At 36.4% G+C, this 12730-nt stretch overlaps 1 protein-coding gene across 2 annotated transcripts in view; it reads left to right on the top strand.

Annotated features, from left to right (window-relative positions):
* Nucleotides 1-12730, top strand: part of SHROOM2 (shroom family member 2) — a 140128-nt gene that overhangs the window by 42831 nt on the left and 84567 nt on the right. The window lies entirely within an intron of this gene.

Genomic DNA, 12730 nt, shown 5'->3' with positions numbered 1-12730 from the left:
ATGGAAGTTCCTTGGTTCAGCAGTTCTACATGTGAAAAAGATCTTGGGATAATAATAATAATAATAATAATAATATACTTTAATTATACACTGCCACCATCTCCCCAAGGGGACTCGGGGTGGCTTACATGGGGCCAAGCCCTGCAATACAGTAAACAATGTACAACAGAAGACAGCAAAATAAAATCAAATACAAACCCATTTTAGACGCATCAACAATATGAAATCACACATTTAAAACAAAGAAATTGATCACATTGAGCAGGATAATTGCTAACGATAAGGTAAACTTGAGTCAGTAGTTTGACGTTGCAGCAGAGAAAGCAAATTCTATTTAGCCTGCATTTAATGAACGTATAGTTTCCATTTTCAATCCCGGAAGCCAAAAGATTTGTTTTCGATCCGGGCCATTGACAGCAGTGGGGGAGACTTCCCAGGTTCCCCTTTCCATCATTTTAGGCATCGTTTGTCCTTATATCATTAAGAACTGGATTTAAAAAGTATCAGAGTTAATATGAGTTAACAATCTTTCTGGGATTGTTTCACTTCTGTCTTTCAAAGAGATCTGGATTGAAGGCAAGGACTTAAGAAACCCCTGTTTCTGGGATCCTTTCCCTTCTGTCTTTCAAGGAGACCTGTATTTAAGGCAAGGACTTAAGAAAACACCCTTTTGGGGATCCTTTTCCCTCTAGAGGCTGCCTCTCCGCATTCCATGTGTAGCTGAAAGAAACTGAAAACAGTCATTTTTTAGCAGCCACTGTTCTGTTGCAGCCGGAAAAAACATGGCTGCTGAGCCCTTGCTGTGATGGGCATCCAAATAAGCCAAAGAAGCCGAAGATAGTTTTGTAAAGTGAATCCGGGCACAACCCTATTAAGGTCTGCTTAAAAGAGCAGTTTGGAGGTAGGACCAATTGCCTCAAGACATGGACGGATCTCCTTCACAGAACAGCTTCAAAAAGAGGCTGGATAGCTACCTGATGTAGATACTGAATATCTGGCTGAGCAAGGGGTTTGACCGGAGGGCCCATTTACCCCCTTCCAACTCTATATGAAATTATATTTTCCCCAGAATTAAGAAGAATAAGAACAACTTAACTGGGTTGAAAGTCCTCATCTCATCTTGAAAATTAGCCAATGTAGTGATGCATAGTAGTGACTTTTGTGAGTCAAACAGCCACCCAGACTTCCCTTGACCACTTCCAGTTATGCAGTTGTTGCAATAAGTCATTTCTGATTAAAGAGCTAATTTGATGTGGCTGCTCCTACAATTGGACAAGTTGTTTTCATAAAGAGATGCCTTAAATGTAATTAACTGTTGACTGTTCTTCATGACCAAACCAACCATCTTGTGTTTTTATAATTTGCGAGGCACAGCTTGTTTTCAAGCCTGTACAGGAAAAAAATAATGCTTGACTGTGCAATGTTGGACACATTTTCCTGAGAGTAAGCTCCAGCTGCACTCAGTGGGACTTGCATATGAGTAGTTCTGGATAGAGTTTTGTTGTTTATGGCACTAAATAAGATAATGCTTTGTAGGGCTGGTGCCAAATCAAATATTTACATTACATTAGACTTTGGTATCAAGTTCTCTGTTGTAGCACTTCTCTGGTATAGTGTTAGTTATATTCTTTTGAAGAAATCTTAATAATATTTTCCTGCTCCAAGCACTTCTTTAGATCAGTGCTATAAATATTTTGCCATGTTTAGATTACTACAGGAATAATGCTTGAAAGTGGCATCCAATAGACAAGGTTCACATTTCTAAAGCAAATAAACTTATCTGCATACACTCCTAAGGTTCTTCCCACTAATAGTGTGGCTTGCATTATGTTTGATCTTGACTGAATGACTTTGGACTACAGTATGCCCACTTGCAATTATGTCTCAATATTTTGAGAGTTGTAGGCAGAGTAACTTTTCCTAGTTCTGAAAAGAAATCAATTAATCAGTGAAGGTGGGAACTTCTTATCTCTATACCTATGGCTGTTTTAGGGAAATCAGCTTCAAAAGGTAATACATGCAGGGTTTTGCTGAAACTTGCAAGGCATGGTGCGGATAGACCCAGTTCAAATATAAATAAGAGTCCACTGTTTGTCTTTATGAGAACAAGTTTGAAGATATCTCAGGTCTGCATTCTCCTTTTCATGGACACGAGGTTAAGGGGTTTCTTTCTTAGTTTTGTAACTTACCACATTTTTTTTTTACTTCAGACAAGTTGTCAAACAACAATAGTGACATTTATTATGGTCCATAGACCCATCAGTTAACCAACAGTCATTGATAAATTCTCCCATCTCAGGAGAAGTTCATTGTACAAAATACATCTACATGGTTTCAAGTAATACCCCTATCGGAGGTTAGTTTCTTTCTTATCCTTGTTGCTACTACGAGAAGTTTTGCCACTATGAGGGTCGCCCTGTAGCACTTATCCTCTAAAAAATATCTAACAATCCTCTGTGGGGTATGTCTGATCATGTGGGATAAAATTGGATATAAAAGTTGGCTACACTGTATTGTGTAATAACGGCGCTACAATAATACGTGTTCTGTTGTTTCCACTTCGTTTCCTTCACAGGGGCATAGTCTTTGGGAGTAAGGAATTCCAGACAATCTGTCTCATAGCAAGCTGTCAGTAATAACTAATTCTGATAACACATATTTTATACATAGCTTGAACTGACATGCTGTGTTTTCTGCATGCATGTTAAACTGACTTATCTATTGAACTTAGGTACACTTTTAGCATCTTGCAAATATATGTCAGTTTCGTTAAATTAGATCCCACAGTTGTGCAGCCAGTTTTTCAACTAATGCCACAACATTGACTTCACCCTTTCTTTTAAAAAACCAACTGTCTCTCCACTCATCAAGTTAAAAGTGGGATGAGAGTTCGCCTATGCTTGCAAAATTGTCAGCTGCTCTAGAAACAGTCCATAAACTGTGAGAAAAAGCAACAGCATGCACTATTTTTACTATACTATGATGTATGAACAAGAATTCAGACTGCAAATAATTAACAACCTCAGAAAGACTTTTTTATTTATGAAATGTAGTTTATAACCATAAAGGAGGGGAAAAGTCTCATCCATATTTTATTTGCATTACTGGAGACACGCTCTTTTTAGGAGGGAGAATAGAACAATAAATAACAATTCCAAATCTCACTGTTTTCTTCTAGTTGCATAATTTTGAAAGAGCATGCACATGTTTTAATAGTTCTGCTGAGGAAAAATAGTCAAGGTTCATTTTTGACAAGCAAGGTAGAGCTTTTTTCTTCTACTGTTTCACTGGGAGACATGTTTGGTTAATTTAAATAACTTGGTGTCAGATATATCTCCCAGCAAACCAAATTAATGTGCTCTTAACCTCATATATAATTAAAAAGCTTTATCCATTAGTTTTTGTTCTAATTAGTTATCCCAAAGAAGAAAAAGAACGTGTCCTATTTCCTGTCAGAAATGAATATAAGGCTGAAATGTAACACTATACTAGTATCGAGGATTAGTGTTACCAAGTTATGGGTGTTGGAAAGAAGGTTGTATATACAAAAGGGTATACCTGAGTCTATGGATTATACACACCTTCTATTAGGAAAGGACTAGGAGGCAGGGTTGCCATATTTTGAAATATTCTGGCACTGGGAAGGGAAAATGTGTTTGATTAAAAAACAATGAAGCCCACAAAAATAGATCTGTTTTGCCAATACAAATAAGACCCTTCTTGTCAGATAGAGGATCCATTCAGGATATTGAGGCTCGCTTATTCAGTGGACAAATTGTAAATGTAATTGATACAATAAATAGTATTTGTATTCACTCTAGTTTGACTCCAGGACATCTCACATATATTAAAATCCATAGGCGCCAAAGTCCCATTATATACAAGTGCATAGTAAAATGGTGTCACTTGTATAAAGTTAAAATTCTGCTTTGCTTTTGGGATTTCCTCCCTAATATTCTCAATCCATGTATGGTTAAATGAATGGATATAGAATCCATAGATATTGTTGTAATTATAATAAACTTAATTACACATGTTTCCTTCCAAAATAATAGAACATGTTTGTGAGCTGCATGCAGGAGACTCTGTAGTAGAGTCTCCTGTAGAGAGCAAGGTAATCGTACATGTATTCTCTTACCATTGAAAGCATTAGAAGCTCATTCTTAAAGTGACATATTGGTTGCAGAGGACAGAAGACTATTAGAAACCAAAGTCTACTTTTGTCGTAAGTAACAAATGCAACATATGGAGGAATAAAATTAGATGACCGAAATGAAGAGGTTTATGTCTTGATAAAACAAGACAAACCTTTAAGCAGTTTCTTCCATGGTCTCAGTTGAAATGAATTAGAGCCAGATAAGAATAATCCTATAATCTATTGGTGTGCAGTGATTGTAGAAGCAAACTGTCATGAGAAATAGTAGTCTTTCCTACCTGTCTTAAAGCTACAGTGATGTAAAATTTCAGGTCCTTCTGATGCCCTGAAAAAAAGTTTAACTGGAAAAGATTAAAATTCTGGGAAAAATTGATAAAGTTCTTTCTAGAGTCAAAGTAACTTTACTACTTTATGAACATAAATACATTATTTATAACTTTAATATAAAATTACCACACATAATTTATTAATAACAGTCTATTCTAAAATTAATTAAAGATTGAATTTACGTTTTAAAAATGCACTTGTTGTTAAAATGTTAAGAGTCTTCAATTGTAAGGCATTATGGAGTGTAAAGAGCTTATTTGGTTTAGAAATATAATAAATTTTCAATGTTATTAAATAGAGGAAATAAAATTATATATTTCTTCTTTAGGCTTCCATAGTGCTAGGCAGACTCATCCCCACAAAAAGAACTAAAAAGGGAAATTTCAGTGATGTTGTACCTAGTCTTACCTAACGGTCTACATTTGTTACTTAAATATCAGAAAATCAGGTGTGAAGTAGTTTTTGCACTATACCCATTGCTTTGATTTTCTGGCGTCCCAATATTCTATACTGTATTTCCAGTGTGATAAAATCATTGGAACAACATGTATGTTGATTTGTGTGCTGGGTATGGTATGTTTGCATGTATTAAATCAGTTACCCAATTAATTATAATTCTCTGTGCAATATATGCAGCACCACAACATAGTGTCCACATAAACAGAATTTTGTATTGCTGGACAAATATCAAAACAATAGTCTTGGCTGAATTCCGGTAAAAGTATGATACTGTGACCCAGTGCTGGTAGCACTACGCTGGTTGCACAATGCGGCTCTGAATTAGAGAAGGGAATATGTGTGCGAGACAGCGCACCGAGTGAAGGACTCAGCTGCGGCAGGATACCAGTGAAGTACCACATACTGAAGGGGAGGCCGAAGCAGACGGGAGCGAGGACGAAGAGCCCACAGGATTGCGTCCAGTCTGAGGGCCCGGGTTTGCCCATGCCCGATCTAGAGGTTCATAGAGCAAACACCTCTCTAGCTCCTGCAATGCAATTCTATGGTTAACTTCCAATGCAAATTCACTATAGAGTCACGATATAGGATCTAGACATTCCTAGAGATGTATTATCTGAAGTAAAGAAATAGCAATTGTATAAATTTGTGGTTTTATACTTTTGCAGAAATCCTGCGCCCCTAACCTCAGCAACTGTGAAGGGTTTATACATGAGTTTATACAGTATGCATAAACTGAATTTGTGCATTGCACAACAGACAAAAAAGTCTGACCATATTTGGAAAGGAAATTGCACCTGTGTGTGACACCAATAAAATTATGTCCCTTAAATCAGAGGATTTGTCTTAAAATCATAACAAGAATAAATTAATAAACAACTTATCTTCCCCAGAGTTAAATGGTAGCAAAACACAGCTTAATGTGACCTGCATACAAAGAGAAATGTTTTTGAGAGGTACATGAAATTGCTTAATTTGTTGCTAGTGGCTGCTGCAATTTGGAAAAAAATATTTTCATACCAACATTTTGAGAATAATTTAATTATTGATGGATTAAGTGAGCCAGCGAGTCTGCAAACACTGTTTTGCACAGTGGAATGACCAATGAGAAAGTTCTTTGGATGATAACACAGCAGCAATTCCATCCAGTTAGACTCCTTATACAGAACCCGAAACTTTCTTTTCTTTGCTATAAGAACTCACTAAGACCTCCAGGTCCAAAGAATATGGAGACCTACTGCAAATTAATTTTTCTCCTTTTAATTAAACATTTAAATATTTGTGAAAAGTACACATTATTTGCCCATTTTCCCAGAGCTACTTCATATTTTAAAAAATAATAGTTTCACAGTGGTAGTTTTACATTGTTTCCACAAACATGGTCATTTGGTTTTTAAAAATAGTTGTGAAGATAAATTGTTTCATCAATGTTGCGGAAGGATATGGCTCAAAAGCATGATGTCTTTCTGGAGTCTGGTTGTCTGTGAGGCTTGTACTGTTTTATTTATCTCCAGTTTCAATTTGTACTACTGCTTGTTAAAAACCCTGTTGTTTTGGTAAATGTATGATGCCTGAGATACACAGCATTAAAAATGCTTTACTTCCATGTCTAAATATATATAATAAAAAGAAAGAAAGAAAACAAATACTAAAATACAATCATATAATTACATTGGCCAAGTCGTCAAAATAAAATTGTAATTCATCACCATAAAAAAAAGCTTTACTTCTAGAGTGAGAGACAATGAAAAAGTCTTGCTCTCAAAAGATATCCTCCCTTTTCTGTGTTCACCATATAACTTTTTAATATTGAGACTCTTAGATTACATTCATGCAGACATACAGAAAGCCTTGTCTTTTGTCGATGGGTGTTCAATGTTGGATTCACTGAAAAAATTATTTTCTTAGTATGATTTAGTATTTCATCATAGTGAAGTACAGGATGAATATTTCTTTGTAAGTTAATAGTCAATGAAAGCATGCCACCTTCCCGATTAAACCTGGGTTTCATGAGAAACAGATTTTATCTACCTTGAACCTCACCCTAACACTATTAGCATTGTTAATGCTTGTTAACAGTCCTTCCTTGCAAATCAGTTTGTTCTGAGCAATCCTAAGCAGTGAAAACCAGATATCCACCATTTTATCAATATTTGGTATAGTTTAAAAATTATATGTGCAGTATCTTTTTTAAGGAAAAAAATCCCTCATCATCTCACACTAAAGCACATAATGTGACACCAGTTGTCCCCATTGAATGTGTGTGTGTGTGTGTGTGTGTGTCCGTCAGGAGCGACTTGAGAAACTGCAATTTGTTTCTGATATGAGAGAATTGGCTATCTGCAAGGAGGCTGCCCAGGGGATGCCCAGATGTTTTGCCAACCTGTGGGAGGCTTTTCTCATGTCCCTGCATGAGGAGCCAGAGCTGACAGATGGGAGCTCACCCTGTTCCCCAGATTCAAACCGCTGAAATAGGTTAAACCTATTTGAATGCCATTGAATGACATTAATGTATTGTTGTTAAAAATGAGAAGATCCCATAGGAAATGAATTCTTTTACACAGAGGCTAAAGAGATTAAACAAATCAACAAGTGGAGGATGAGAAACCTAAGCCAATGTGGTACAGGATGAGATTATATCACTGACAGATGGTTATTCAGCCTTTCTTTGCTTAAACAATATCATTTCATGTAGTATGTTCTTCTACTATCTTTACTATTTCTGTCCATGGTTTCTAATCCTCCTTTCTCGAGTAATAGGACTTGAGGACCAAATGTGTTCTAGACATATCATTTTTCAGATGTTCAAAGGTTGCTATCATATCTCCCGGTCTTCCCTTAATCTTCTCTTCTTCGGGCTGGGCATACTCAACTTTTTCAACTCTTATTCCCAGGACTAAGGAATTGCTCACCAATTGCTCAGGATTGCTCACCATCCTGAGCAATTGGGAGGATTTCCTTGATATCCTCCCTTTCTCCTGACATTGGATCTAAGAAAGCTAACAATGAAGTTAAAACAGGATAGGGCTGAAAACCCTGATGGTGTACACAATTAAGCATGTTAACACATTAAACATTAACACACCATGAATTTTTAAAAGGAAACAACCATTAAAAACATAACAAAAGACAGCACCCTTTCCTACCACTTCAGAATAGATAAAATATACAACTGAATTAGGGTATCTGTAACTGAAATGAAAAGAAGCTTCAGTTTTCCTTTTTTTAAATTGCTTGGTTACTTTTTTCTTGGTTGATAGTAATGTCAGAAATATAACTAAACCTGGTACTCTAATTTACTTCACCTAGATGTAATATTTTCCACAACATCTTTCTGCTTCATTTAACTTAACTGCTATAATATGGTAACAGTGGTTTTCCTGAAGTGATATGGAAGGAACATAAATCTCAATGATCTTAACACAAGTGAAAATGCTGTGGTTAAAATACTTACTTGTTCAAATCGCAGACATTAACCACAACAATACACCATGTTTGTTCCTGTCTTTTCTAGATCAAAGGCTTAAGCACTGAGGTGGAAAAGAAATTAAAAATTGGATTTCCTACATGTTTTTCAGAAAGTATGGATTTTCTCAACCTGGGTGGCAAACTTGAACTTTTAACATTAAATATTTTATTGTTTGCTGGAAAAGGCAGTTAATGAGCATTCTTCAAAGCCTTGGAGGAACAGAAAACCCGGCAGTTTTCAAGGGGCAGGGATAGCAGAAGTCGGACCAAACCATAAATATTTCCAGAAGGAACATGTATATTTTGTTATAGTTAAGGTCAGAAAGATGATATTCCATTATATGTATACATATAATTTGGAACATATAATTTCTATAGAACTGGTGTCTGTGTTAAGTTTGTTTTCTGACTTGCACTTTCAGTAGTCAGGTTCATAAAGGAAGCCTGTAACGAAGCGCGTATAATCAAGGAGGGAATTAAACTCAGGCCTCACTTATTGGAAAGAATATATTGTAAACTAGGGTAGCTGCCACCAATTGTGAGGTATATGGGTCATCAATGATAAGATTTGGCTTCACAGACGCAGATTGACTGAGATGAAACGGTCTTCAACAAAAGAGAACAAGTTTATTTGGTACAAAGCGTGTGGTTACGAGTTGTTGAATGACTTCTGGAACTTTTAAGTAACACTCTTTCAAATGATACAGCTTATAGCAACTGTTAGTGAAATGTAGCACTTTGCTGAGCAATGTTTCCTGAGGTGAATAGCTTTCTAATTTGATCTGTCCTTGATCAAACTACTGATCTCTAGTCTTCTCCCGACTAGCGATCTTAACTAGCTTTCTTTAGCCTTCCCTGACTAAAGAAACTATCTAGGTTTCTCCCTCCCGCCTTCCTAGGCTGGAAAACCTACTGCTATTCCCTCTCACTGCTCTTCCACTAAACAACTATCTCCGACGGCTGACTGAATCGACCTCCTAACTGGAACTGCTCACTCCGAGCTCCAAACCCTAACTCCTCACTCCTCGGAACCTAAAACCTAACTCATGACTGTTCATTCCTCTGAACCTAAACCCTAACTCTGACTGAACTTAAACTGTCATTTTTCAAACTCTCCCCTCTAAGCTCCTCCCACTTCTCTACAGCATCGTCTCCATGGTAACGCACTCCTCTCAGCTAGGCCGCTCCAGCATTAGTGCCACCAATCCAAACACAAATACAGTTAAAATCATATAATTTATAATCAACAAATTCATGAATTAGGATAAACTGACAGCTGGAAAACACTGCTTGTCTCCCCTGATATTTAAAATATTCCAGGCATATTTATTCCTAGTATAATTTTGGGTTAGTACGAACATACAACAGAAACATAGAACTTATACGTCAGAACTTGAACTGCTTAATGGAGAATAAAACATTGCTTAGTTGCTTGTGTCATAGTAACATACCATACATCTTCTATACACATAATAAAAGTGAAAATATGTATGTATATATGTGGCTGGGGTGTCCACTTACACAGACAATATCCTGCCTCCCCAAACAGCTATAGCTCCCACTGCTTAGGAGACACCAATGGCCCTCCCTCCAATGACATTGCAGGTTATAGTGAGTGCTATGAACATGTTCAAGAGCCCTTCCAGTGTCCTCCACTAATACCTTACTGGCCACCACCCAAGTGAAGGCTTTCATACAAGGACAATTTCATCCTAGATTTTCTGTTTTTCCTCCACCACAGACATCCCAGTGTGTCTGACTCTCTCCATTGGTGTGGAATTTGCATCACCCCACCCACTGACTCTCCCTTAACCCTTTCCAACTTTTTTCTGCGAGTGCACAGCAAAGAAATTGTAGTTCACCCACATTCTTATGCATTTTCTAATAGAAGCATTCAAAAAAACCAAAGGAAATACTATTTTTAATAAACAGCATTTTATTACCAAACATCCAAAAACAATCAATGCCTTTTTCAAATAACCTGGACATTGCTAGGTCCCCAAGCTAGTTTAAAATATTTTTAAATCGTTTATGAGATGTTGGAGAGAGAGGGAGGTTTCTAAGTAGTCAGTTTTTATAAGCATGCTAAACAAAGATGAGCATCAGAAAATTGCAATAGAAAGATGATCTTCTTTATGCAAAACCATATCCCTCACACACTTTACACAGACCAAAATCCAACATTTTTTCTCTTAGTGTCTTGGTGTTTAGGCCTGGTCATGGAGTTATTTAGGGTTCTGAATCGGAAGATTGCATTGAATAGACTGCAGATAGCAACTGGTACATGGTATGTGTTTTGTAATTCAAAAACTAGATATGTTAAAGGAAAGCTGGTGCAATTTTTGGTCTTGGCAAGTCAAATATACTTAGAAAGAGGTCTAACATTTGAGGCACCAAAATGTGTGTTGGCTAGTGTTATCCAAGCTGGGAGTTAAAATGAAACTATTATTTTAAAATGCATGCTCTCCTTCCCATCTGAAACTCTCCATAGATATTGATTTATCAGTCCAGTATCAGAATCAAATGTACCCAATGAATGACATGAAAAAAGAAATGCACAGTTATTACACATGATTCTCTAAGTAAAAAAGCAAACCAAAACACACTTGTTCTGGACATATTGTTGATGCCTTTGAAAGAAGCCATTGATGCTGTGCCGAGGAAGTATTAAAGACAACCCTCAATAACTGTGTTTTGCAAAAACTTTTTCATTAACAGAAAAGTAGACATTTTGAAGTCATTGCTCTTCACTTTGACCACCTGCAGAGATGAGAGTAAAGGTTGCTTGCAAACATTCACAGGTTACTTTGGGTCATTGTGATCCAAAGTCTGAGTGTTTCCTTCCCAAAAGTAATAGTGCATTTTGTTAGATCACAAGGAAGTTAACAATTAGGTTTGTAAATGGGATTTGTAAGTGTTTGATAGTATTGATCTCTCATTACTAGTTGTAACAATGTTAAGAGTCATACATTGGTCTATTATGAGACTATCCTTCATACTCCTTTGTCGTGAGAAAAAGGAAGAACACATTCCTAATGTAAACATCTTTAGACCTCACTTGTCAGATAACTAATTCAATATAAACAATATTTTGTGAATTATTTTGTACTCTAGTATGGGCATAAATTTTCTGTTGTTTTAGGCATGCCAATAGTTTTAGAATTGATCTCAAAGTCAATGGAAAGAAGGACTGAAACAGTGTCTGGTAATTTACACAACTACATGGAATATAGAGTTGCAGAAAACTGGCACAGATATTTTCAAACTCACCTACCTTTTATCAGGAAGCATTTGACCCCATCTGTCAGTGGAATTTACAAGGTGCGTTTTGTATACAGGAGTCTGTACTCTATTTATATATGGAAGGTCATGGAAAATGTCACAGAGAAGATTGTTAACTGACGACTGGATTTGGATAAAGGTGCTTTTGATGTGTACTTTTGATAAGGAAAATGGTTGCAAACTAAGGGAAATATAGCAGTAATGCATAAGAGCCATTGTAGAAGGGGCAAATGAAGGTGGGTATGGATGGGAGAGGTTTTGATTGCCAACTTGCTAGTGTCTATAATGTATCTTATTTATTAGTACAATATAGCACTTGGCAATGAATTTTATAGTGATGCTTCATCTTTGTCATTGCTGCTAGAAATAACAGTTGTTCAGTAAGCAAATCCACTAAGTACAGAGTTAGAAGAAAAGATAGTTGAAACAGCAAAAAGCAAGGAAATGCAGAATATATTATTATTATATCCCGCTTTATCTCTCCATATGGACACTCAAAGCAGCTCACAACTAAAAGCATTTCAATACAACTTAAAATATACAAATATGAACACAGTACTAAACAACATTAGTATTAAAACAATCCAGGTTAATACCATAAAAGTATGTAAAATCGCATCACAAAATCACAGCAGCCCTTGATATATATGAGGAATATAGCAATCTGTTATGTATAGTACGAGTGGGCAAACTTTGGCCCTCCAGGTGTTTTGGACTCCAACTCCCACAATTCCTAACAGCCTTCCGGATGTATAGACTAAGCTTTTCTTTCTTTCTTTCTTTCTTTCTTTCTTTCTTTCTTTCTTTCTTTCTTTCTTTCTTTCTTTCTTTCTTGGAATATGGAGATCATATTAGGAGATCTACATAGCATCTTGGTGCCTGGAAATAGAGTATGTGATTCTGACACAGGTTGTGTTTCTGTGAAGTTTAAACTCATTGGATTGAAATTAAACCTGTATGTAAACAAGATGCAGTAGCACTTGCTATGGCTTCCATTTGCTTAATTCAACAAGCATCAACCATGACACTGGAACTCTATTC

Source organism: Anolis sagrei, chromosome 3, assembly GCF_037176765.1.
Source record: "Anolis sagrei isolate rAnoSag1 chromosome 3, rAnoSag1.mat, whole genome shotgun sequence".
In the NCBI taxonomy this organism is placed as follows: Eukaryota; Metazoa; Chordata; class Lepidosauria; order Squamata; family Dactyloidae; genus Anolis; species Anolis sagrei.
This window is presented reverse-complemented; position numbering and strand designations above follow the sequence as displayed.